At 41.7% G+C, this 25,983-nt stretch overlaps 15 non-coding genes across 15 annotated transcripts; all 15 read right to left on the minus strand.

Moving 5' to 3' along the window:
• Window positions 1–2,720: 2,720 nt before the first annotated feature.
• Window positions 2,721–2,794, minus strand: trnat-agu (transfer RNA threonine (anticodon AGU)). Its single transcript has one exon. It is a non-coding gene; the product is annotated as a tRNA-Thr (tRNA).
• A 662-nt stretch (window positions 2,795–3,456) lies between these two features.
• trnat-ugu (transfer RNA threonine (anticodon UGU)) lies at window positions 3,457–3,530 on the minus strand. Its single transcript has one exon. It is a non-coding gene; the product is annotated as a tRNA-Thr (tRNA).
• Window positions 3,531–4,145: 615 nt separating this feature from the next.
• On the minus strand, window positions 4,146–4,219 carry trnat-cgu (transfer RNA threonine (anticodon CGU)). Its single transcript has one exon. It is a non-coding gene; the product is annotated as a tRNA-Thr (tRNA).
• A 2,301-nt stretch (window positions 4,220–6,520) lies between these two features.
• On the minus strand, window positions 6,521–6,594 carry trnat-agu (transfer RNA threonine (anticodon AGU)). Its single transcript has one exon. It is a non-coding gene; the product is annotated as a tRNA-Thr (tRNA).
• Window positions 6,595–7,256: 662 nt separating this feature from the next.
• trnat-ugu (transfer RNA threonine (anticodon UGU)) lies at window positions 7,257–7,330 on the minus strand. Its single transcript has one exon. It is a non-coding gene; the product is annotated as a tRNA-Thr (tRNA).
• A 615-nt stretch (window positions 7,331–7,945) lies between these two features.
• trnat-cgu (transfer RNA threonine (anticodon CGU)) lies at window positions 7,946–8,019 on the minus strand. The gene has a single exon. It is a non-coding gene; the product is annotated as a tRNA-Thr (tRNA).
• Window positions 8,020–10,319: 2,300 nt separating this feature from the next.
• On the minus strand, window positions 10,320–10,393 carry trnat-agu (transfer RNA threonine (anticodon AGU)). The gene has a single exon. It is a non-coding gene; the product is annotated as a tRNA-Thr (tRNA).
• A 662-nt stretch (window positions 10,394–11,055) lies between these two features.
• On the minus strand, window positions 11,056–11,129 carry trnat-ugu (transfer RNA threonine (anticodon UGU)). The gene has a single exon. It is a non-coding gene; the product is annotated as a tRNA-Thr (tRNA).
• Window positions 11,130–11,744: 615 nt separating this feature from the next.
• On the minus strand, window positions 11,745–11,818 carry trnat-cgu (transfer RNA threonine (anticodon CGU)). The gene has a single exon. It is a non-coding gene; the product is annotated as a tRNA-Thr (tRNA).
• Window positions 11,819–14,118: 2,300 nt separating this feature from the next.
• Window positions 14,119–14,192, minus strand: trnat-agu (transfer RNA threonine (anticodon AGU)). Its single transcript has one exon. It is a non-coding gene; the product is annotated as a tRNA-Thr (tRNA).
• Window positions 14,193–14,854: 662 nt separating this feature from the next.
• Window positions 14,855–14,928, minus strand: trnat-ugu (transfer RNA threonine (anticodon UGU)). The gene has a single exon. It is a non-coding gene; the product is annotated as a tRNA-Thr (tRNA).
• Window positions 14,929–15,543: 615 nt separating this feature from the next.
• trnat-cgu (transfer RNA threonine (anticodon CGU)) lies at window positions 15,544–15,617 on the minus strand. The gene has a single exon. It is a non-coding gene; the product is annotated as a tRNA-Thr (tRNA).
• Window positions 15,618–23,295: 7,678 nt separating this feature from the next.
• trnat-agu (transfer RNA threonine (anticodon AGU)) lies at window positions 23,296–23,369 on the minus strand. Its single transcript has one exon. It is a non-coding gene; the product is annotated as a tRNA-Thr (tRNA).
• A 662-nt stretch (window positions 23,370–24,031) lies between these two features.
• On the minus strand, window positions 24,032–24,105 carry trnat-ugu (transfer RNA threonine (anticodon UGU)). Its single transcript has one exon. It is a non-coding gene; the product is annotated as a tRNA-Thr (tRNA).
• Window positions 24,106–24,721: 616 nt separating this feature from the next.
• On the minus strand, window positions 24,722–24,795 carry trnat-cgu (transfer RNA threonine (anticodon CGU)). The gene has a single exon. It is a non-coding gene; the product is annotated as a tRNA-Thr (tRNA).
• Between the last annotated feature and the right edge of the window lie 1,188 nt (window positions 24,796–25,983).

A 25,983-nucleotide genomic window follows, 5' to 3' on the forward strand; every position in this document is an offset into this window, starting at 1 on the left:
ACTTAAGTAATTTTAGTGTTCTTTTACATTACACAATAATTTAGCAGACTAAAGACGTGCTTCTTCATTTTCATTTTCTGATGCAATCGGCTGACAATCTTCCTTCATCAGTTTTTGTCCTTTGTGCAGCGGCTGCGGTTCCAGGAATGTAGCAAATTTATGTTGTAATAATAATTAAACAAAACTCTTGACTTTAAATAAGTAAACAGTTATAAACAGTTAGCTATTTAAGCATCAAGAAGGTTAAACATAAACGCTGTAGGGCAACATCGGTTAACAACATGTATGCTACATTGAGATTCGATCCGAGTCGATTGAAGCTCCTCGAAGCTCGTGTTGTTGCGTTAACCACTGAGCTATCGTCTATACGTCTGTGACTGTTTTTATTGCAATGTTTTACTTTTTCATTATTTATTCAATTTCATTTCAGTAGCCTAATTTCAGTATTGTGATTATGAATTATTTTAACTACGTTTCACTTGTTGAATTCATCTGCTACCAGCTTTCAAACGCTCTGAATCAGTGCGGTGCGGCAGCAGATTACGCATTAGAGAGAATAAACAAACACTTTTCAGAGTCTATGATTGTAGCGCCTCTTGGCGGTAAAAGGCAGCAAATACACCCCACATTTTACCGCCGCGGTGGAACGGCTGATGTGGGCATTGTCATGGCTTGCCTCGACATTTGCGTTTGAATAGCCCGCGTCCTCCGTGGGCGTGTCAGATTAACGCGTAATGAAGTGTAATGAGCTGGGGAAAAAAAATCTGACAGCACCCTCTTTTCATACAGATTACATAAACTGAGAATATTTGTTTTTTATATAAATTACATCATTAAAAAGAAGAGAATTCAAGCTTCATAAAGAAAAACCTCTCGTGCCTGTATGACAAGTATTTGCAGAGTTAGAGTTAATTTTTCGGACGTGTTTCAGAATGGACTGCACTGACAGAGAGAAGGCAAAACTCGCATCATGTTTATTTTTCTTTATTTGACAAAAAGCACAAAACTTTGTTTTTATTGTGAGTATACAGAAAAATAATAGACAATTAACAGGATCGATTGATGTATAACACTTATATGTACGATCAAAATCAACAGAGTATTTTAAGTCTATTTTTCTGCTATGTGAAAAAAAAACGGCAAAACGCGCGGGCGCGTTTCTGGTCCCCAGAGGGTTAATAAACACTTGTTAATAAACAAGTGTTTTCTTTGTCAGTGTCGGCTAGATGAAGTTGACGATGCTGACTCGCGATCTTCGGTAGTGAACGTGCCAGAGAGAAATGCACATTTCATACGGATTACATAAGCAGTCTGTAGTCTGTTTTCTTTCGTTTTGATTTTTTCTGTTTAAAAGTAGTCATGTCTGTGAGAGGCAAGTAGGCTGGCTACCTTATACACTCAGTTTCGGTTCATTTATGAGACGAGATCCAGTTCACAGGCCGGCGCCTCCGTTTCTTATCTATCTTCTGCTTTTTACTTCTTATTCATTAAACCCAGGCAATTGGTTGATGAAACATTGATTAAAGTTAAGATACAATTAATGCAAAACGAAATTCAGGTTAAAGAAAGGTTTTGTGTTTTCTGTTTGAGGTCTCTGTGAAAGTTTTAAAGCATTTTTTATGCCGCTTTCAGAGCGCTCACGTCCGTAACGGAGAACACGTCCATAACATTGTTTTTTCCTCATAAATGCAAACAAGAAAAATAAAATAAAACAAAATGAATATTTTATGTACTCTGGAGACTGAGCGCCAACCCTTCTTCATTCGCTGAGTAGTAGCCTACTTTGGTTTGCGCAGTGTAATTCACATAATCAGTAAAAATATATTTTGCCTCCTAAAGTTTTTTTTTTAAGAAATCAGAAATCCCTCGTGGCTACGCCACTGCCACATTTGAACCTGACTGTGTTAAACACACCACATACTCAAGAACATCAAACCAAATGCTTGGCTTACATTAATGTGTAATATAAAATCTGACCATGGAGTTGACTTTGGCGGAAAGCTGAAAGTGATTGCTGATAGGCTGTCCCAATCAGTGGCGCCTGCACAATCCAATCACGTTTGAGAGGGAAACAACAAATTGAGGGTTTCCGAGATTTTTTTTTTTTTTTTTTTACTCGTGTACTCACGGTTATGGATAGAAATGTATTGGAGTAAAGAGTACAATATTTGCCTCTCAAATGTACTTGAGTAAAGTCATGAGTACTCCCCAAAAATGATACTCGAGTAAAGTACAGATCCCTCAAAATTGTACTTAAGTACTGTACTCAAGTAAATGTACTCCGTTACTGTCCGGCTCTGAATCTAAAGTATATGAAAGTTTAATTTTTATCATTACATTATGGAAAATAATGAACTTTATCACAATATGCAAATTTTTTTAGAAGGACCTGTATATGTTTTTATTATCTCTCTCTCATTTAAAACAGGTGAATCAAATAATTGACTGATTAGTAACGTACTCGATGATCTGACTTGGGTGTGCCCAATAAGGAAAACAAGAAAAATGTGCTGCGTCGGCTCCTGAAAAAGTTGAAAAACCCCAGGTTTAAGCAATTGTCAGTCTGGCAAAGACGTCTATGCAAAGGGACACCATTCGTGACTCAGGTGGGACCCAAAAACTAACAACCTTTATTTGCAACCGAGAGGTCCAGATTGTCTTTCCTGCCGAGAATTTTACATCTGAAAAGGTTGAACGACTACTCTAAGAAGCCACAGATTAGGCACTGCTGGGATTCGAACCCAGGATCTCCTGTTTACTAGACAGGCGCTTTGACCAACTAAGCCACAGCGCCAGGTACTGTCCCCGATTCGATGCTTTTGTATACAAAGTCTAAAAGAGGTAGCATGTCAGGAGAATAGCTGATTACATCATGAATAGGTCCCTTTGAAGTTAGAGGGTTATTTCCAAAACCCTCTGCATGCTTCTATTCAGGGACATGGGAATATCTCAAACCATTTCATTTTGGATCGAAACTCTCAGTTACGATACATCTAAACGCTGTTTCAGCTAGGAGAAATGGAAAGCATGTTTTTTTTTCTTTTGCTAGGTAGGTGGCCAACAATAGGTAGTTGCAGATTTTGGCCTGAGCCATTGGATTTCAACCCATTCTTGTTATCTCCCTTATTTAAATAGGTGACTTAAGCTAATTAGTAGAGTACTCTATGATCTGAGTTGGGTGTGTGCAATAAGCAAAATAAGCAGAGCGTGAAGGGGATGCTTCAGAAGTTGTTTGTGGATCCAAGGGTTTAAGCGTATGCTTGTCCAACACAAAGACATCTGAGCAAAAGAGGGTATGCACGACTCTGGTGGGACTCGAACCCACAAACTTTGAATACCTCCATTCACGATATCACTTCTTAGATTTCCACTTTTTGTGCAGATACACACTGTTCAGCATCCAAAGATTTACGTATGTAAAAAGGGTAGGTGAGCGGTGCCCACATCACGCGGCATAGGCACTGCTGGGATTCGAACCCAGGATCTCCTGTTTACAAGACAGGCGCTTTGACCAACTAAGCCACAGCGCCGCTTGCTAATCCTTCTGCGATGTGTTGGAATAAAAAGTAAAAAAAATTATAATAATAATTTCATGAATTAAATATTCATATTTGTAAAGACTGTTTTGAACACACATCCAGAGGCTTGATCTCAACAAAAGGAAGTAGCAGATTTTGGCCTAAGCCAGTGGTTTTCAAACCATTCTCGAAACCTCCCAGACGCTATACATTTTCGTTATGCTCCTTATTTCAAAACGGTGAATTGAGCTAATTAGTAGAGTACTCTGTGATCCGACTTGGCTGTGTGCAATAAAGGGAGATGAGCAGAATGTGAGGGGTAGGCTTCTGAAGTAGTTTGTGGACCTCAGTTTTAAACATATGTCTGACTCACAGAGACATCAGAGCAAAAGAGGCCATTCACACTTCAGGTGGGACTCAAAACCACAACCAGAGAATTTCTCCATTCGCATCCTAGAAGTCGAAAGCTCCATCAATTGCACCACAGAGCCATAAAATGACCCACTTCAAGGAAGTATTGCATGCGCAGCGCTTCTTCGTTTTTCCAATTTTGTGCAGGTACACACTGTTCGGCATGCAAAGACTTTCATATGTGAAAAGTTTAAGCACTCCCATATCCTGTGGCATAGGCACTGCTGGGATTTGAACCCAGGATCTCCTGTTTACGAGACAGGCACTTTGACCAGCTAAGCCACAGCGCCAGTTACAAAAGTGCAGTGAAATTTGTCGGTAAAACAAGTCTAAAAGAGGTAGCACATGAGGAAAACAGCTGATTACATTATGAAAGCGGTCCCTTAGAGGTAAGAGGATTGTTTCCAAAACATGATGGCCTTTCAGGCCTCAAGGGAATGTCTGAACTCATTTCATTTTGGCTCTACACCCTCGACACTCATGCCTAAAATGTTTTACTGAGCTTTCTTCTGATATGAACGGGCAAAATCCAGAAAGATATCCATGTATTATTTTTCATATATGTAAAGACTTTGTTTGTACAAATATCCATAGGCTTGACTTTATCAGTAGGTAGTAGCAGATTTCGGCCCTAAGCCAGGGGCTTGCAAACCATTCTTGAAGCGCATCTGCACCACATACAGGTCCTTCTAAAAAAATTAGCATATTGTGATAAAGTTCATTATTTTCCATAATGTAATGATAAAAATTCAACTTTCATATATTTTAGATTCATAGCACACCAACTGAAATATTTCAGGTCTTTTATTGTTTTAATACTGATGATTTTGGCATACAGCTCATGAAAACCCCAAATTCCTGTCTCAAAAAATGTGCGTATTTCATCCGACCAATAAAAGAAGTGTTTTCAATTAAAAAAAAAAGTCGACCTTCAAATAATTATGTTCAGTTATGCACTCAATAGTCAATACTTGGTCGGGAATCCTTTTGCAGAAATGACTGCTTCAATGCGGCGTGGCATGGAGGCAATCAGCCTGTGGCACTGCTGAGGTGTTATGGAGGCCCAGGATGCTTCGATAGCGGCCTTAAGCTCATCCAGAGTGTTGGGTCTTGCGTCTCTCAACTTTCTCTTCACAATATCCCACAGATTCTCTATGGGGTTCAGGTCAGGAAAGTTGGCAGGCCAATTGAGCACAGTAATACCATGGTCAGTAAACCATTTACCAGTGGTTTTGGCACTGTGAGCAGGTGCCAGGTCGTGCTGAAAAATGAAATCTTCATCTCCATAAAGCTTTTCAGCAGATGGAAGCATGAAGTGCGCCACAATCTCCTGATAGCTAGCTGCATTGACCCTGCCCTTGATAAAACACAGTGCACCAACACCAGCAGCTGACATGGCACCCCAGACCATCACTGACTGTGGGTACTTGACACTGGACTTCAGGCATTTTGGCATTTCCTTCTCCCCAGTCTTCCTCCAGACTCTGGCACCTTGATTTCCGAATGACATGCAAAACTGAGCAACAGTCCAGTGCTGCTTCTCTGTAGCCCAGGTCAGGTGCTTCTGCCGCTGTTTCTGGTTCAAAAGTGGCTTGACCTGGGGAATGCGGCACCTGTAGCCCATTTCCTGCACACGCCTGTGCACGGTGGCTCTGGATGTTTCTACTCCAGACTCAGTCCACTGCTTCCGCAGGTCCCCCAAGGTCTGGAATCGGTCCTTCTCCACAATCTTCCTCAGGGTCCGGTCACCTCTTCTCGTTGTGCAGCGTTTTTTGCCACACTTTTTCCTTCCCACAGACTTCCCACTGAGGTGCCTTGATACAGCACTCTGGGAACAGCCTATTTGTTCAGAAATTTCTTTCTGTCTTACCCTCTTGCTTGAGGGTGTCAATGATGGCCTTCTGGACAGCAGTCAGGTCGGCAGTCTTACCCACGTTTGCGGTTTTGAGTAATGGAACAGGCTGGGAGTTTTTAAAAGCCTCAGGAATCTTTTGCAGGTGTTTAGAGTTAATTAATTGAATCAGATGATTAGGTTAATAGCTTGTTTAGAGACCCTTTTAATGATATGCTAATTTTTTGAGACAGGAATTTTGGGTTTTCATGAGCTGTATGCCAAAATCATCCGTATTAAAACAATAAAAGACCTGAAATATTTCAGTTGGTGTGCAATGAATCTAAAGTATATGAAAGTTTAATTTTTATCATTACATTATGGAAAATAATGAACTTTATCACAATATGCAAATTTTTTTAGAAGGACCTGTATATGTTTTTATTATCTCTCTCTCATTTAAAACAGGTGAATCAAATAATTGACTGATTAGTAACGTACTCGATGATCTGACTTGGGTGTGCCCAATAAGGAAAACAAGAAAAATGTGCTGCGTCGGCTCCTGAAAAAGTTGAAAAACCCCAGGTTTAAGCAAATGTCAGTCTGGCAAAGACGTCTATGCAAAGGGACACCATTCGTGACTCAGGTGGGACCCAAAAACTAACAACCTTTATTTGCAACCGAGAGGTCCAGATTGTCTTTCCTGCCGAGAATTTTACATCTGAAAAGGTTGAACGACTACTCTTAGAAGCCACAGATTAGGCACTGCTGGGATTCGAACCCAGGATCTCCTGTTTACTAGACAGGCGCTTTGACCAACTAAGCCACAGCGCCAGGTACTGTCCCTGATTCGATGCTTTTGTATACAAAGTCTAAAAGAGGTAGCATGTCAGGAGAATAGCTGATTACATCATGAATAGGTCCCTTTGAAGTTAGAGGGTTATTTCCAAAACCCTCTGCATGCTTCTATTCAGGGACATGGGAATATCTCAAACCATTTCATTTTGGATCGAAACTCTCAGTTACGATACATCTAAACGCTGTTTCAGCTAGGAGAAATGGAAAGCATGTTTTTTTTTCTTTTGCTAGGTAGGTGGCCAACAATAGGTAGTTGCAGATTTTGGCCTGAGCCATTGGATTTCAACCCATTCTTGTTATCTCCCTTATTTAAATAGGTGACTTAAGCTAATTAGTAGAGTACTCTATGATCTGAGTTGGGTGTGTGCAATAAGCAAAATAAGCAGAGCGTGAAGGGGATGCTTCAGAAGTTGTTTGTGGATCCAAGGGTTTAAGCGTATGCTTGTCCAACACAAAGACATCTGAGCAAAAGAGGGTATGCACGACTCTGGTGGGACTCGAACCCACAAACTTTGAATACCTCCATTCACGATATCACTTCTTAGATTTCCACTTTTTGTGCAGATACACACTGTTCAGCATCCAAAGATTTACGTATGTAAAAAGGGTAGGTGAGCGGTGCCCACATCACGCGGCATAGGCACTGCTGGGATTCGAACCCAGGATCTCCTGTTTACAAGACAGGCGCTTTGACCAACTAAGCCACAGCGCCGCTTGCTAATCCTTCTGCGATGTGTTGGAATAAAAAGTAAAAAAAATAATAATAATAATTTCATGAATTAAATATTCATATTTGTAAAGACTGTTTTGAACACACATCCAGAGGCTTGATCTCAACAAAAGGAAGTAGCAGATTTTGACCTAAGCCAGTGGTTTTCAAACCATTCTCGAAACCTCCCAGACGCTATACATTTTCGTTATGCTCCTTATTTCAAAACGGTGAATTGAGCTAATTAGTAGAGTACTCTGTGATCCGACTTGGCTGTGTGCAATAAAGGGAGATGAGCAGAATGTGAGGGGTAGGCTTCTGAAGTAGTTTGTGGACCTCAGTTTTAAACATATGTCTGACTCACAGAGACATCAGAGCAAAAGAGGCCATTCACACTTCAGGTGGGACTCAAAACCACAACCAGAGAATTTCTCCATTAGCATCCTAGAAGTCGAAAGCTCCATCAATTGCACCACAGAGCCATAAAATGACCCACTTCAAGGAAGTATTGCATGCGCAGCGCTTCTTCGTTTTTCCAATTTTGTGCAGGTACACACTGTTCGGCATGCAAAGACTTTCATATGTGAAAAGTTTAAGCACTCCCATATCCTGTGGCATAGGCACTGCTGGGATTTGAACCCAGGATCTCCTGTTTACGAGACAGGCACTTTGACCAGCTAAGCCACAGCGCCAGTTACAAAAGTGCAGTGAAATTTGTCGGTAAAACAAGTCTAAAAGAGGTAGCACATGAGGAAAACAGCTGATTACATTATGAAAGCGGTCCCTTAGAGGTAAGAGGATTGTTTCCAAAACATGATGGCCTTTCAGGCCTCAAGGGAATGTCTGAACTCATTTCATTTTGGCTCTACACTCTCGACACTCATGCCTAAAATGTTTCCTGAGCTTTCTTCTGATATGAACGGGCAAAATCCAGAAAGATATCCATGTATTATTTTTCATATATGTAAAGACTTTGTTTGTACAAATATCCATAGGCTTGACTTTATCAGTAGGTAGTAGCAGATTTCGGCCCTAAGCCAGGGGCTTGCAAACCATTCTTGAAGCGCATCTGCACCACATACAGGTCCTTCTAAAAAAATTAGCATATTGTGATAAAGTTCATTATTTTCCATAATGTAATGATAAAAATTAAACTTTCATATATTTTAGATTCATAGCACACCAACTGAAATATTTCAGGTCTTTTATTGTTTTAATACTGATGATTTTGGCATACAGCTCATGAAAACCCCAAATTCCTGTCTCAAAAAATGTGCGTATTTCATCCGACCAATAAAAGAAGTGTTTTAAAAAAAAAAAAAAAGTCAACCTTCAAATAATTATGTTCAGTTATGCACTCAATAGTCAATACTTGGTCGGGAATCCTTTTGCAGAAATGACTGCTTCAATGCGGCGTGGCATGGAGGCAATCAGCCTGTGGCACTGCTGAGGTGTTATGGAGGCCCAGGATGCTTCGATAGCGGCCTTAAGCTCATCCAGAGTGTTGGGTCTTGCGTCTCTCAACTTTCTCTTCACAATATCCCACAGATTCTCTATGGGGTTCAGGTCAGGAAAGTTGGCAGGCCAATTGAGCACAGTAATACCATGGTCAGTAAACCATTTACCAGTGGTTTTGGCACTGTGAGCAGGTGCCAGGTCGTGCTGAAAAATGAAATCTTCATCTCCATAAAGCTTTTCAGCAGATGGAAGCATGAAGTGCGCCACAATCTCCTGATAGCTAGCTGCATTGACCCTGCCCTTGATAAAACACAGTGCACCAACACCAGCAGCTGACATGGCACCCCAGACCATCACTGACTGTGGGTACTTGACACTGGACTTCAGGCATTTTGGCATTTCCTTCTCCCCAGTCTTCCTCCAGACTCTGGCACCTTGATTTCCGAATGACATGCAAAACTGAGCAACAGTCCAGTGCTGCTTCTCTGTAGCCCAGGTCAGGTGCTTCTGCCGCTGTTTCTGGTTCAAAAGTGGCTTGACCTGGGGAATGCGGCACCTGTAGCCCATTTCCTGCACACGCCTGTGCACGGTGGCTCTGGATGTTTCTACTCCAGACTCAGTCCACTGCTTCCGCAGGTCCCCCAAGGTCTGGAATCGGTCCTTCTCCACAATCTTCCTCAGGGTCCGGTCACCTCTTCTCGTTGTGCAGCGTTTTTTGCCACACTTTTTCCTTCCCACAGACTTCCCACTGAGGTGCCTTGATACAGCACTCTGGGAACAGCCTATTTGTTCAGAAATTTCTTTCTGTCTTGCCCTCTTGCTTGAGGGTGTCAAAGATGGCCTTCTGGACAGCAGTCAGGTCGGCAGTCTTACCCATGTTTGCGGTTTTGAGTAATGGAACAGGCTGGGAGTTTTTAAAAGCCTCAGGAATCTTTTGCAGGTGTTTAGAGTTAATTAGTTGAATCAGATGATTAGGTTAATAGCTTGTTTAGAGACCCTTTTAATGATATGCTAATTTTTTGAGACAGGAATTTTGGGTTTTCATGAGCTGTATGCCAAAATCATCCGTATTAAAACAATAAAAGACCTGAAATATTTCAGTTGGTGTGCAATGAATCTAAAGTATATGAAAGTTTAATTTTTATCATTACATTATGGAAAATAATGAACTTTATCACAATATGCAAATTTTTTTAGAAGGACCTGTATATGTTTTTATTATCTCTCTCTCATTTAAAACAGGTGAATCAAATAATTGACTGATTAGTAACGTACTCGATGATCTGACTTGGGTGTGCCCAATAAGGAAAACAAGAAAAATGTGCTGCGTCGGCTCCTGAAAAAGTTGAAAAACCCCAGGTTTAAGCAAATGTCAGTCTGGCAAAGACGTCTATGCAAAGGGACACCATTCGTGACTCAGGTGGGACCCAAAAACTAACAACCTTTATTTGCAACCGAGAGGTCCAGATTGTCTTTCCTGCCGAGAATTTTACATCTGAAAAGGTTGAACGACTACTCTTAGAAGCCACAGATTAGGCACTGCTGGGATTCGAACCCAGGATCTCCTGTTTACTAGACAGGCGCTTTGACCAACTAAGCCACAGCGCCAGGTACTGTCCCTGATTCGATGCTTTTGTATACAAAGTCTAAAAGAGGTAGCATGTCAGGAGAATAGCTGATTACATCATGAATAGGTCCCTTTGAAGTTAGAGGGTTATTTCCAAAACCCTCTGCATGCTTCTATTCAGGGACATGGGAATATCTCAAACCATTTCATTTTGGATCGAAACTCTCAGTTACGATACATCTAAACGCTGTTTCAGCTAGGAGAAATGGAAAGCATGTTTTTTTTTCTTTTGCTAGGTAGGTGGCCAACAATAGGTAGTTGCAGATTTTGGCCTGAGCCATTGGATTTCAACCCATTCTTGTTATCTCCCTTATTTAAATAGGTGACTTAAGCTAATTAGTAGAGTACTCTATGATCTGAGTTGGGTGTGTGCAATAAGCAAAATAAGCAGAGCGTGAAGGGGATGCTTCAGAAGTTGTTTGTGGATCCAAGGGTTTAAGCGTATGCTTGTCCAACACAAAGACATCTGAGCAAAAGAGGGTATGCACGACTCTGGTGGGACTCGAACCCACAAACTTTGAATACCTCCATTCACGATATCACTTCTTAGATTTCCACTTTTTGTGCAGATACACACTGTTCAGCATCCAAAGATTTACGTATGTAAAAAGGGTAGGTGAGCGGTGCCCACATCACGCGGCATAGGCACTGCTGGGATTCGAACCCAGGATCTCCTGTTTACAAGACAGGCGCTTTGACCAACTAAGCCACAGCGCCGCTTGCTAATCCTTCTGCGATGTGTTGGAATAAAAAGTAAAAAAAATAATAATAATAATTTCATGAATTAAATATTCATATTTGTAAAGACTGTTTTGAACACACATCCAGAGGCTTGATCTCAACAAAAGGAAGTAGCAGATTTTGACCTAAGCCAGTGGTTTTCAAACCATTCTCGAAACCTCCCAGACGCTATACATTTTCGTTATGCTCCTTATTTCAAAACGGTGAATTGAGCTAATTAGTAGAGTACTCTGTGATCCGACTTGGCTGTGTGCAATAAAGGGAGATGAGCAGAATGTGAGGGGTAGGCTTCTGAAGTAGTTTGTGGACCTCAGTTTTAAACATATGTCTGACTCACAGAGACATCAGAGCAAAAGAGGCCATTCACACTTCAGGTGGGACTCAAAACCACAACCAGAGAATTTCTCCATTAGCATCCTAGAAGTCGAAAGCTCCATCAATTGCACCACAGAGCCATAAAATGACCCACTTCAAGGAAGTATTGCATGCGCAGCGCTTCTTCGTTTTTCCAATTTTGTGCAGGTACACACTGTTCGGCATGCAAAGACTTTCATATGTGAAAAGTTTAAGCACTCCCATATCCTGTGGCATAGGCACTGCTGGGATTTGAACCCAGGATCTCCTGTTTACGAGACAGGCACTTTGACCAGCTAAGCCACAGCGCCAGTTACAAAAGTGCAGTGAAATTTGTCGGTAAAACAAGTCTAAAAGAGGTAGCACATGAGGAAAACAGCTGATTACATTATGAAAGCGGTCCCTTAGAGGTAAGAGGATTGTTTCGAAAACATGATGGCCTTTCAGGCCTCAAGGGAATGTCTGAACTCATTTCATTTTGGCTCTACACTCTCGACACTCATGCCTAAAATGTTTCCTGAGCTTTCTTCTGATATGAACGGGCAAAATCCAGAAAGATATCCATGTATTATTTTTCATATATGTAAAGACTTTGTTTGTACAAATATCCATAGGCTTGACTTTATCAGTAGGTAGTAGCAGATTTCGGCCCTAAGCCAGGGGCTTGCAAACCATTCTTGAAGCGCATCTGCACCACATACAGGTCCTTCTAAAAAAATTAGCATATTGTGATAAAGTTCATTATTTTCCATAATGTAATGATAAAAATTAAACTTTCATATATTTTAGATTCATAGCACACCAACTGAAATATTTCAGGTCTTTTATTGTTTTAATACTGATGATTTTGGCATACAGCTCATGAAAACCCCAAATTCCTGTCTCAAAAAATTTGCGTATTTCATCCGACCAATAAAAGAAGTGTTTTCAATAAAAAAAAAGAGTCAACCTTCAAATAATTATGTTCAGTTATGCACTCAATAGTCAATACTTGGTCGGGAATCCTTTTGCAGAAATGACTGCTTCAATGCGGCGTGGCATGGCGGCAATCAGCCTGTGGCACTGCTGAGGTGTTATGGAGGCCCAGGATGCTTCGATAGCGGCCTTAAGCTCATCCAGAGTGTTGGGTCTTGCGTCTCTCAACTTTCTCTTCACAATATCCCACAGATTCTCTATGGGGTTCAGGTCAGGAAAGTTGGCAGGCCAATTGAGCACAGTAATACCATGGTCAGTAAACCATTTACCAGTGGTTTTGGCACTGTGAGCAGGTGCCAGGTCGTGCTGAAAAATGAAATCTTCATCTCCATAAAGCTTTTCAGCAGATGGAAGCATGAAGTGCGCCACAATCTCCTGATAGCTAGCTGCATTGACCCTGCCCTTGATAAAACACAGTGCACCAACACCAGCAGCTGACATGGCACCCCAGACCATCACTGACTGTGGGTACTTGACACTGGACTTCAGGCATTTTGGCATTTCCTTCTCCCCAGTCTTCCTCCAGACTCTGGCACCTTGATTTCCGAATGACATGCAAAACTGAGCAACAGTCCAGTGCTGCTTCTCTGTAGCCCAGGTCAGGTGCTTCTGCCGCTGTTTCTGGTTCAAAAGTGGCTTGACCTGGGGAATGCGGCACCTGTAGCCCATTTCCTGCACACACCTGTGCACGGTGGCTCTGGATGTTTCTACTCCAGACTCAGTCCACTGCTTCCGCAGGTCCCCCAAGGTCTGGAATCGGTCCTTCTCCACAATCTTCCTCAGGGTCCGGTCACCTCTTCTCGTTGTGCAGCGTTTTTTGCCACACTTTTTCCTTCCCACAGACTTCCCACTGAGGTGCCTTGATACAGCACTCTGGGAACAGCCTATTTGTTCAGAAATTTCTTTCTGTCTTGCCCTCTTGCTTGAGGGTGTCAATGATGGCCTTCTGGACAGCAGTCAGGTCGGCAGTCTTACCCATGTTTGCGGTTTTGAGTAATGGAACAGGCTGGGAGTTTTTAAAAGCCTCAGGAATCTTTTGCAGGTGTTTAGAGTTAATTAGTTGAATCAGATGATTAGGTTAATAGCTTGTTTAGAGACCCTTTTAATGATATGCTAATTTTTTGAGACAGGAATTTTGGGTTTTCATGAGCTGTATGCCAAAATCATCCGTATTAAAACAATAAAAGACCTGAAATATTTCAGTTGGTGTGCAATGAATCTAAAGTATATGAAAGTTTAATTTTTATCATTACATTATGGAAAATAATGAACTTTATCACAATATGCAAATTTTTTTAGAAGGACCTGTATATGTTTTTATTATCTCTCTCTCATTTAAAACAGGTGAATCAAATAATTGACTGATTAGTAACGTACTCGATGATCTGACTTGGGTGTGCCCAATAAGGAAAACAAGAAAAATGTGCTGCGTCGGCTCCTGAAAAAGTTGAAAAACCCCAGGTTTAAGCAAATGTCAGTCTGGCAAAGACGTCTATGCAAAGGGACACCATTCGTGACTCAGGTGGGACCCAAAAACTAACAACCTTTATTTGCAACCGAGAGGTCCAGATTGTCTTTCCTGCCGAGAATTTTACATCTGAAAAGGTTGAACGACTACTCTTAGAAGCCACAGATTAGGCACTGCTGGGATTCGAACCCAGGATCTCCTGTTTACTAGACAGGCGCTTTGACCAACTAAGCCACAGCGCCAGGTACTGTCCCTGATTCGATGCTTTTGTATACAAAGTCTAAAAGAGGTAGCATGTCAGGAGAATAGCTGATTACATCATGAATAGGTCCCTTTGAAGTTAGAGGGTTATTTCCAAAACCCTCTGCATGCTTCTATTCAGGGACATGGGAATATCTCAAACCATTTCATTTTGGATCGAAACTCTCAGTTACGATACATCTAAACGCTGTTTCAGCTAGGAGAAATGGAAAGCATGTTTTTTTTTCTTTTGCTAGGTAGGTGGCCAACAATAGGTAGTTGCAGATTTTGGCCTGAGCCATTGGATTTCAACCCATTCTTGTTATCTCCCTTATTTAAATAGGTGACTTAAGCTAATTAGTAGAGTACTCTATGATCTGAGTTGGGTGTGTGCAATAAGCAAAATAAGCAGAGCGTGAAGGGGATGCTTCAGAAGTTGTTTGTGGATCCAAGGGTTTAAGCGTATGCTTGTCCAACACAAAGACATCTGAGCAAAAGAGGGTATGCACGACTCTGGTGGGACTCGAACCCACAAACTTTGAATACCTCCATTCACGATATCACTTCTTAGATTTCCACTTTTTGTGCAGATACACACTGTTCAGCATCCAAAGATTTACGTATGTAAAAAGGGTAGGTGAGCGGTGCCCACATCACGCGGCATAGGCACTGCTGGGATTCGAACCCAGGATCTCCTGTTTACAAGACAGGCGCTTTGACCAACTAAGCCACAGCGCCGCTTGCTAATCCTTCTGCGATGTGTTGGAATAAAAAGTAAAAAAAATAATAATAATAATTTCATGAATTAAATATTCATATTTGTAAAGACTGTTTTGAACACACATCCAGAGGCTTGATCTCAACAAAAGGAAGTAGCAGATTTTGGCCTAAGCCAGTGGTTTTCAAACCATTCTCGAAACCTCCCAGACGCTATACATTTTCGTTATGCTCCTTATTTCAAAACGGTGAATTGAGCTAATTAGTAGAGTACTCTGTGATCCGACTTGGCTGTGTGCAATAAAGGGAGATGAGCAGAATGTGAGGGGTAGGCTTCTGAAGTAGTTTGTGGACCTCAGTTTTAAACATATGTCTGACTCACAGAGACATCAGAGCAAAAGAGGCCATTCACACTTCAGGTGGGACTCAAAACCACAACCAGAGAATTTCTCCATTCGCATCCTAGAAGTCGAAAGCTCCATCAATTGCACCACAGAGCCATAAAATGACCCACTTCAAGGAAGTATTGCATGCGCAGCGCTTCTTCGTTTTTCCAATTTTGTGCAGGTACACACTGTTCGGCATGCAAAGACTTTCATATGTGAAAAGTTTAAGCACTCCCATATCCTGTGGCTTAGGCACTGCTGGGATTTGAACCCAGGATCTCCTGTTTACGAGACAGGCACTTTGACCAGCTAAGCCACAGCGCCAGTTACAAAAGTGCAGTGAAATTTGTCGGTAAAAGAAGTCTAAAAGAGGTAGCACATGAGGAAAACAGCTGATTACATTATGAAAGCGGTCCCTTAGAGGTAAGAGGATTGTTTCCAAAACATGATGGCCTTTCAGGCCTCAAGGGAATGTCTGAACTCATTTCATTTTGGCTCTACACTCTCGACACTCATGCCTAAAATGTTTCCTGAGCTTTCTTCTGATATGAACGGGCAAAATCCAGAAAGATATCCATGTATTATTTTTCATATATGTAAAGACTTTGTTTGTACAAATATCCATAGGCTTGACTTTATCAGTAGGTAGTAGCAGATTTCGGCCCTAAGCCAGGGGCTTGCAAACCATTCTTGAAGCGCATCTGCACCACATACAGGTCCTTCTAAAAAAATTAGCATATTGTGATAAAGTTCATTATTTTCCATAATGTAATGATAAAAATTAAACTTTCATATATTTTAGATTCATAGCACACCAACTGAAATATTTCAGGTCTTTTATTGTTTTAATACTGATGATTTTGGCATACAGCTCATGAAAACCCCAAATTCCTGTCTCAAAAAATGTGCGTATTTCATCCGACCAATAAAAGAAGTGTTTTCAATAAAAAAAAAAAGTCAACCTTCAAATAATTATGTTCAGTTATGCACTCAATAGTCAATACTTGGTCGGGAATCCTTTTGCAGAAATGACTGCTTCAATGCGGCGTGGCATGGAGGCAATCAGCCTGTGGCACTGCTGAGGTGTTATGGAGGCCCAGGATGCTTCGATAGCGGCCTTAAGCTCATCCAGAGTGTTGGGTCTTGCGTCTCTCAACTTTCTCTTCACAATATCCCACAGATTCTCTATGGGGTTCAGGTCAGGAAAGTTGGCAGGCCAATTGAGCACAGTAATACCATGGTCAGTAAACCATTTACCAGTGGTTTTGGCACTGTGAGCAGGTGCCAGGTCGTGCTGAAAAATGAAATCTTCATCTCCATAAAGCTTTTCAGCAGATGGAAGCATGAAGTGCGCCACAATCTCCTGATAGCTAGCTGCATTGACCCTGCCCTTGATAAAACACAGTGCACCAACACCAGCAGCTGACATGGCACCCCAGACCATCACTGACTGTGGGTACTTGACACTGGACTTCAGGCATTTTGGCATTTCCTTCTCCCCAGTCTTCCTCCAGACTCTGGCACCTTGATTTCCGAATGACATGCAAAACTGAGCAACAGTCCAGTGCTGCTTCTCTGTAGCCAAGGTCAGGTGCTTCTGCCGCTGTTTCTGGTTCAAAAGTGGCTTGACCTGGGGAATGCGGCACCTGTAGCCCATTTCCTGCACACGCCTGTGCACGGTGGCTCTGGATGTTTCTACTCCAGACTCAGTCCACTGCTTCCGCAGGTCCCCCAAGGTCTGGAATCGGTCCTTCTCCACAATCTTCCTCAGGGTCCGGTCACCTCTTCTCGTTGTGCAACGTTTTTTGCCACACTTTTTCCTTCCCACAGACTTCCCACTGAGGTGCCTTGATACAGCACTCTGGGAACAGCCTATTTGTTCAGAAATTTCTTTCTGTCTTGCCCTCTTGCTTGAGGGTGTCAATGATGGCCTTCTGGACAGCAGTCAGGTCGGCAGTCTTACCCATGTTTGCGGTTTTGAGTAATGGAACAGGCTGGGAGTTTTTAAAAGCCTCAGGAATCTTTTGCAGGTGTTTAGAGTTAATTAGTTGAATCAGATGATTAGGTTAATAGCTTGTTTAGAGACCCTTTTAATGATATGCTAATTTTTTGAGACAGGAATTTTGGGTTTTCATGAGCTGTATGCCAAAATCATCCGTATTAAAACAATAAAAGACCTGAAATATTTCAGTTGGTGTGCAATGAATCTAAAGTATATGAAAGTTTAATTTTTATCATTACATTATGGAAAATAATGAACTTTATCACAATATGCTAATTTTTTTAGAAGTCAAGTCAAGTCAAGTCACCTTTATTTATATAGCGCTTTTTACAATACAGATTGTATCAAAGCGCTTCACAGTGATAACATGAAAACAATATAACAAAGTTTGTTTCTAAAAGAAATTGCGTCAACGTCCACCTTAAGTAAGGCAGATCAATAATATTAAATGTTAAATGTCCCCAACTAAGCAAGCCAAAAGCCAAGGCAACAGTGGCAAGGAACCAAAACTCCATCAGGTGACAGAATGGAGAAAAAAACCTTGGGAGAAACCAGACTCAGTCGGGGGGCCAGTTCTCCTCTGGCCAACGAAGGAACAGTGCATGATTCGGGCAGCATTACAAGTCAGATTGGATCGGAACAATTAGAGTATTTTTTGGAAGTCCAAGTATGCACGCCGGTCTTAAGACGAGTTGTTGAGGATCAGTGCCGTCCACCATAGAGAGTCCATATCGCCCGTGCTGAGTCGTCACTTCACAGGCTTTGTGATTGGAGCATCTGAAGTCTCCGTGAGAGGCTGGATACAAACTGGAGCTGATGAACGCCATTTTCGCGGGACTCGCGTCCCGAGATAACAGCAGAAAAGCAAAGGGAAAATAATTAGCGTAGCTGCTGTTCATAATGATGATTTCCATAACACAGGCGTAAATGACAAAACATGAAGACAGTGACTCTTGCGTCCCAAAATCACCCCCCTCCGTCCCCCACTCAACTCAGCCCAGCTTACTGACCTCTACGTCCCTCCTGCTGCTGAGACCTAACCACAATCTCACAATCTCTCCGCAGCCCAACCATACGCGCCAACCCGTTGACTAAGGCTGTCGAGCCCCACTGGTGCGTGAATAGGCAGTTTCAGTGGACAACGGTTCCGTATGGCATACTACCTACCGCAACACAATATCTGCCCAACCACCCGTCATTCACGCAATATACAGGAACGTAATGACTGCAAATACTATGCAACCTATACAGATAACCTACAGTCTCTTCAAGTTTTATATTAAATGCATTTGATCTGATTCAGCAGTATTATAAAAGGTAAGCATTATGTAAATGCTTGGCTAAAAAGATGCGTCTTTAATCTAGTTTTAAACTGGGACAGCGAGTCAGAGCCTCGAACAATATCAGGAAGGCTATTCCAGAGTTTAGGAGCTAAATGTGAGAACGCCCTCCCTCCTTTAGTGGACTTAGATATCCTAGGAATGACTAGAAGCCTCGAATTTAGTGATCTTAAAGAACGCGATGGATTGTAGGGCGATAGAAGGTCCATTAAATACACAGGAGCTAAACCATTTAGGGCTTTATAGGTCAGTAATAGTACTTTGTAATTGATACGGAACTTGATAGGTAACCAGTGTAGAGATGATAAAATTGGTGTTATATGATCATATTTCCTGGACCTAGTAAGAACTCTAGCGGCTGCATTTTGCACTAACTGTAGCTTGTTTATTGAGGATGCAGGACAACCAGCTAATAAAGCATTACAGTAATCTAGTCTCGAGGTCATGAATGCATGAACTAACTTTTCTGCATCGGAAACAGATAGCATGTTACGTAATTTAGCAATGTTTCTAAGATGGAAAAAGGCTGTTCTTGTAACATATGAAATATGATTTTCGAAAGACAAGTTGTGGTCTAGTATAACACCCAGGTCTTTTACCGTAGAGGATAAAGTAACAGGACATCCTTCTATATTAAAGTTGTATTGTAAGTGGTTTTGTGGATAGTTTTTTGGACCAACAAGTAATACCTCCGTTTTATCTGGATTTAGTAGCAGGAAATTATGCATCATCCAGCATTTTATATCTTTAAGACACTCTGTCAATTTTGATGAGTTAGTGTTTTCATCTGGCCGTGATGAAATATATAATTGAGTGTCATCAGCATAACAGTGGAAATTAATTCCATGTTTTCTTATAATATTACCAAGTGGCAGCATATATATTGAGAATAGCAGAGGGCCTAACACCGATCCTTGCGGCACTCCATAGTCTACTGACGTTATCTTCGATTTTTCCCCATTTAAACAAACAAAATGGTAACGGTCTGATAAATACGATCTGAACCAGCTTAATGCCTGTCCCTGAACACCAGTGTAGATTTGTAGTCGATCCAAGAGTATTTTATGATCGATAGTGTCAAACGCAGCACTAAGATCGAGTAGAACTAATATTGAGATACAGCCTTGGTCAGAAGCTAAAAGTAAATCATTTGTAATTTTAACTAGCGCAGTTTCTGTGCTATGATGCGGTCTGAATCCTGACTGAAATTTTTCATATATCTCATTTTCTTGCATGAAAGAGCACAATTGAGCGGACACAGTCTTTTCTAGTATTTTAGACATAAATGGAAGATTTGAAATCGGTCTGTAATTTGCTAAGTTATTTGGATCTAATTGCGGTTTCTTAATGAGAGGTTTTATTACTGCCAGCTTGAATATTTTTGGAACATGACCTAAAGATAAAGACGAGTTAATAATATTAAGAAGAGGCTCTTCCACTACAGGTAACACTTCTTTCAGAAATTTAGTTGGTATTGGATCTAATAAATATGTTGTTGGTTTAGATGCAATGATAAGTTTATTTAGCTCTTCCTGTCCTATAGTTGTAAAGCGGTGTAGTTGTTCTTGAGGGGCGATAATTGAGGCTGAATCATAAGACACCATAGAGGATTGTACATTTACAATTGTGTTTCGGATGTTTTCAATTTTCTCATTGAAGTAGTTCATAAAATCATTACAGCTATACTGTAACGGAATAATTTGCTCGGGTGATGTCTGTTTATTTGTTAGTCTAGCCACGGTGTTAAATAAAAACCTTGGATTATTTTGGTTATTTTCTATTAGTTTGCGGAGATGCTCAGCCCTGGCTGCTTTTAGAGCTTTTTTATAACGTGACATACTGTCTTTCCACGCGATTCTAAAGACCTCTAAATTAGTTTGTTTCCATTTACGCTCTAGGTTACGAGTTTCTCTCTTGATAGCATGCGTAGCACTGTTGTACCATGGTGCTTTAGTTTTCTCTCTAACCTTTTTTGATCTAATTGGTGCAACAATATCTAATGTACTAGAGAAAATGGTGCTCAAACTGCTAGTCATTTCCTCTAGTTCATCTGTTTGTTTGGGTTCTCTGAGCAGCTGAGATAGATCAGGTAAGCTATTTGAGAATCTATCTATAGTGGTCGGAAGGATTGTTCTGCCTGGTCGATAACGTGGCGCAACATGACAAATTTCAGCAGTGCGTATTATACAAGTTACCATGTGATGATCGGTGAGATCGTCACTTTGCGGTATAATATCTATTTCGGTTAGATTGGTTCCATATGATATAATTAAATCTAGTGTATGATTTAGACGATGAGTGGGACCACTGACATTCTGCTTGACCCCAAAGGAGTTTAATAAATCTGTAAACGCAGTCCCTAACGCATCGTTTGTGTTATCTACGTGTATGTTAAAATCTCCAACAATTATTGCTTTATCGGCATTGACCAATAGATCTGAGAGAAAGTCTGCAAACTCTTTTAGGAAATCAGTGTAGGGCCCTGGAGGTCTATATACAGTAGCCAAGGCTAGAGATAATAGGGATTTCTTTCTTACATCTAAGAGCGTAACGTTTAGCACCAGTACTTCAAACGAATTAAACCTGTGACCTGTTTTCTGAGTAACATTAATAATATCTCTATAGATTGTTGCAACACCGCCGCCACGACCGATCAGACGGGGCTCATGTTTATAACAGTATCCTGGCGGGGTAGACTCATTTAGACCGAAATACTCGTTTGGTTTAAGCCAGGTTTCAGTAAGGCAAAGTACATCGAAGCTATTATCTGTGACCATTTCATTTACAATAACCGCCTTAGGTGTGAGCGATCTAATGTTTAGAAGACCTAGTTTTAGAAATTGTTTTTATTCACTGATATTTAGATTTTCAGGTTTAATTACAATAAGATTTTTCCTAGATCCTACAGTGGATTTATTATTTGGCCTCACTAAACGAGGAATAGACACAGTTTCTATATAATGTTCTACACTACTTATATCAATTAAATTGGCACAGCAAAGACTGTGATTTGGAATTTGATTTTCTAGTCATACGGTGTGTAACGTCTTGGAGATGTTGTCCGACAGAACAGCCGCTCCGATTCTGCTGGGGTGCAGGCCATCAGCACAGTAGAGCCTAGGTCGCTCCCAGAACAGATTCCAATTATTTACAAAGAGCAGTTTTTGTTCATTACACAATGACATTAACCATTCATTTAGTGCAAATAATCTACTGAACCTTTCCTGTCCTTGTCGGTACGTGGGAAGCGGTCCAGACACGATGATCGTTGCCTCAGGCGCTGTGCTGCGTACCGCCTCGATCAGGCTCCTGTAGTCCTTCTTCAGAACCTCCGTCTGCCGCAGCCTGATATCGTTTGTTCCAGCGTGAAGCACCACAGCTCCGACGCGCTCTTCACCGTTCAGGATCTCGGGAACCTGTGCGGCGACATCAAGAACACGAGCACCAGGAAGGCAGTGAGTGCGCACCTTACCCTTACCTGAGGTAGCACGGACATGACGGACCATGGAAGTGCCGATGATCACGGCGTCGTCGCGTTCCGACTCGCGAAGAGGGGAGAAGCGGTTCCGGGTGGAGATCTCGAAGACCGGGAGGGGCGGAGAGGTTCTTGCTCTGGTCCTGGCTCGTGTCTTCCGCTGTGGGATCACCCAGGGTCCATGGTGTTGGGTTGGTGCCGGAGTGAATGATGCCAGAGATGATTGCGTCCTCCTGGGCAGAGAAACGCACGGAGTGGACGAAGTCGGAGTCAAAAAGTTACTAACCACTGACTTGTGTGCATCGGCGCGTGACGTTTCAAGCGCTGATCGCCGATCCCGCAGCTCGGCTTGCCTCTCTAGCAGACCACGGATCTGTTTCTCCACCGATTCAAGCTCCAATCGTACCGAAATCAGTTCGAATGTGTCCTCACCTGCACTCAGAGGTAACGTTAGACACACATCTGATATGTTCGCCATAACAGATGAACAGTAGATTAGTAGTGATACTACCAATATCACTAGTAATTTAGGACTGAAATGCCGGATATAACCTGTATCCTTTCAGTGAAACGGGTGTAAAATCAGACGGTCAATAGGCGCGAGGCCACGCGTGAAATGCTAGCGGACTAAAGGCTAGTAGCCGAGATTCGCAAAGTTGGGTCTAAGTAGCGATATCAAAGCAATCCGATTGTTTTTTATAAGGAATAGTATCGAGGATAAGTTCCCATGATATAAAAATAGAAAGTGCTTGTTTATAAATGAGTGGTAAAAAAGAAAATCAAGGATTAATGAATTGATTCGACGGAGCTTTCAAACACAAACACCGACTGCTCGCGCATGCGCATAGAAGGACCTGTATATGTTTTTATTATCTCTCTCTCATTTAAAACAGGTGAATCAAATAATTGACTGATTAGTAACGTACTCGATGATCTGACTTGGGTGTGCCCAATAAGGAAAACAAGAAAAATGTGCTGCGTCGGCTCCTGAAAAAGTTGAAAAACCCCAGGTTTAAGCAAATGTCAGTCTGGCAAAGACGTCTATGCAAAGGGACACCATTCGTGACTCAGGTGGGACCCAAAAACTAACAACCTTTATTTGCAACCGAGAGGTCCAGATTGTCTTTCCTGCCGAGAATTTTACATCTGAAAAGGTTGAACGACTACTCTTAGAAGCCACAGATTAGGCACTGCTGGGATTTGAACCCAGGATCTCCTGTTTACTAGACAGGCGCTTTGACCAACTAAGCCACAGCGCCAGGTACTGTCCCTGATTCGATGCTTTTGTATACAAAGTCTAAAAGAGGTAGCATGTCAGGAGAATAGCTGATTACATCATGAATAGGTCCCTTTGAAGTTAGAGGGTTATTTCCAAAACCCTCTGCATGCTTCTATTCAGGGACATGGGAATATCTCAAACCATTTCATTTTGGATCGAAACTCTCAGTTACGATACATCTAAACGCTGTTTCAGCTAGGAGAAATGGAAAGCATGTTTTTTTTTCTTTTGCTAGGTAGGTGGCCAACAATAGGTAGTTGCAGATTTTGGCCTGAGCCATTGGATTTCAACCCATTCTTGATATCTCCCTTATTTAAATAGGTGACTTAAGCTAATTAGTAGAGTACTCTATGATCTGAGTTGGGTGTGTGCAATAAGCAAAATAAGCAGAGCGTGAAGGGGATGCTTCAGAAGTTGTTTGTGGATCCAAGGGTTTAAGCGTATGCTTGTCCAACACAAAGACATCTGAGCAAAAGAGGGTATGCACGACTCTGGTGGGACTCGAACCCACAAACTTTGAATACCTCCATTCACGATATCACTTCTTAGATTTCCACTTTTTGTGCAGATACACACTGTTCAGCATCCAAAGATTTACGTATGTAAAAAGGGTAGGTGAGCGGTGCCCACATCACGCGGCATAGGCACTGCTGGGATTCGAACCCAGGATCTCCTGTTTACAAGACAGGCGCTTTGACCAACTAAGCCACAGCGCCGCTTGCCAATCCTTCTGCGATGTGTTGGAATAAAAAGTAAAATAAATAATAATAATAATTTCATGAATTAAATATTCATATTTGTAAAGACTGTTTTGAACACACATCCAGAGGCTTGATCTCAACAAAAGGAAGTAGCAGATTTTGGCCTAAGCCAGTGGTTTTCAAACCATTCTCAAAACCTCCCAGACGCTATACATTTTTTGTTATGCTCCTTATTTTAAAACGGTGAATTGAGCTAATTAGTAGAGTACTCTGTGATCCGACTTGGCTGTGTGCAATAAAGGGAGATGAGCAGAATGTGAGGGGTAGGCTTCTGAAGTAGTTTGTGGACCTCAGTTTTAAACATATGTCTGACTCACAGAGACATCAGAGCAAAAGAGGCCATTCACACTTCAGGTGGGACTCAAAACCACAACCAGAGAATTTCTCCATTCGCATCCTAGAAGTCGAAAGCTCCATCAATTGCACCACAGAGCCATAAAATGACCCACTTCAAGGAAGTATTGCATGCGCAGCGCTTCTTCGTTTTTCCAATTTTGTGCAGGTACACACTGTTCGGCATGCAAAGACTTTCATATGTGAAAAGTTTAAGCACTCCCATATCCTGTGGCATAGGCACTGCTGGGATTTGAACCCAGGATCTCCTGTTTACGAGACAGGCACTTTGACCAGCTAAGCCACAGCGCCAGTTACAAAAGTGCAGTGAAATTTGTCGGTAAAACAAGTCTAAAAGAGGTAGCACATGAGGAAAACAGCTGATTACATTATGAAAGCGGTCCCTTAGAGGTAAGAGGATTGTTTCCAAAACATGATGGCCTTTCAGGCCTCAAGGGAATGTCTGAACTCATTTCATTTTGGCTCTACACCCTCGACACTCATGCCTAAAATGTTTTACTGAGCTTTCTTCTGATATGAACGGGCAAAATCCAGAAAGATATCCATGTATTATTTTTCATATATGTAAAGACTTTGTTTGTACAAATATCCATAGGCTTGACTTTATCAGTAGGTAGTAGCAGATTTCGGCCCTAAGCCAGGGGCTTGCAAACCATTCTTGAAGCGCATCTGCACCACATACAGGTCCTTCTAAAAAAATTAGCATATTGTGATAAAGTTCATTATTTTCCATAATGTAATGATAAAAATTCAACTTTCATATATTTTAGATTCATAGCACACCAACTGAAATATTTCAGGTCTTTTATTGTTTTAATACTGATGATTTTGGCATACAGCTCATGAAAACCCCAAATTCCTGTCTCAAAAAATGTGCGTATTTCATCCGACCAATAAAAGAAGTGTTTTCAATAAAAAAAAAAAGTCGACCTTCAAATAATTATGTTCAGTTATGCACTCAATAGTCAATACTTGGTCGGGAATCCTTTTGCAGAAATGACTGCTTCAATGCGGCGTGGCATGGAGGCAATCAGCCTGTGGCACTGCTGAGGTGTTATGGAGGCCCAGGATGCTTCGATAGCGGCCTTAAGCTCATCCAGAGTGTTGGGTCTTGCGTCTCTCAACTTTCTCTTCACAATATCCCACAGATTCTCTATGGGGTTCAGGTCAGGAAAGTTGGCAGGCCAATTGAGCACAGTAATACCATGGTCAGTAAACCATTTACCAGTGGTTTTGGCACTGTGAGCAGGTGCCAGGTCGTGCTGAAAAATGAAATCTTCATCTCCATAAAGCTTTTCAGCAGATGGAAGCATGAAGTGCGCCACAATCTCCTGATAGCTAGCTGCATTGACCCTGCCCTTGATAAAACACAGTGCACCAACACCAGCAGCTGACATGGCACCCCAGACCATCACTGACTGTGGGTACTTGACACTGGACTTCAGGCATTTTGGCATTTCCTTCTCCCCAGTCTTCCTC

The sequence above is a fragment of the Rhinichthys klamathensis genome, unplaced genomic scaffold, assembly GCF_029890125.1.
Source record: "Rhinichthys klamathensis goyatoka isolate OS25496 unplaced genomic scaffold, OSU_Roscu_1.1 h1tg000223l_1, whole genome shotgun sequence".
NCBI classification, from domain to species: Eukaryota; Metazoa; Chordata; class Actinopteri; order Cypriniformes; family Leuciscidae; genus Rhinichthys; species Rhinichthys klamathensis.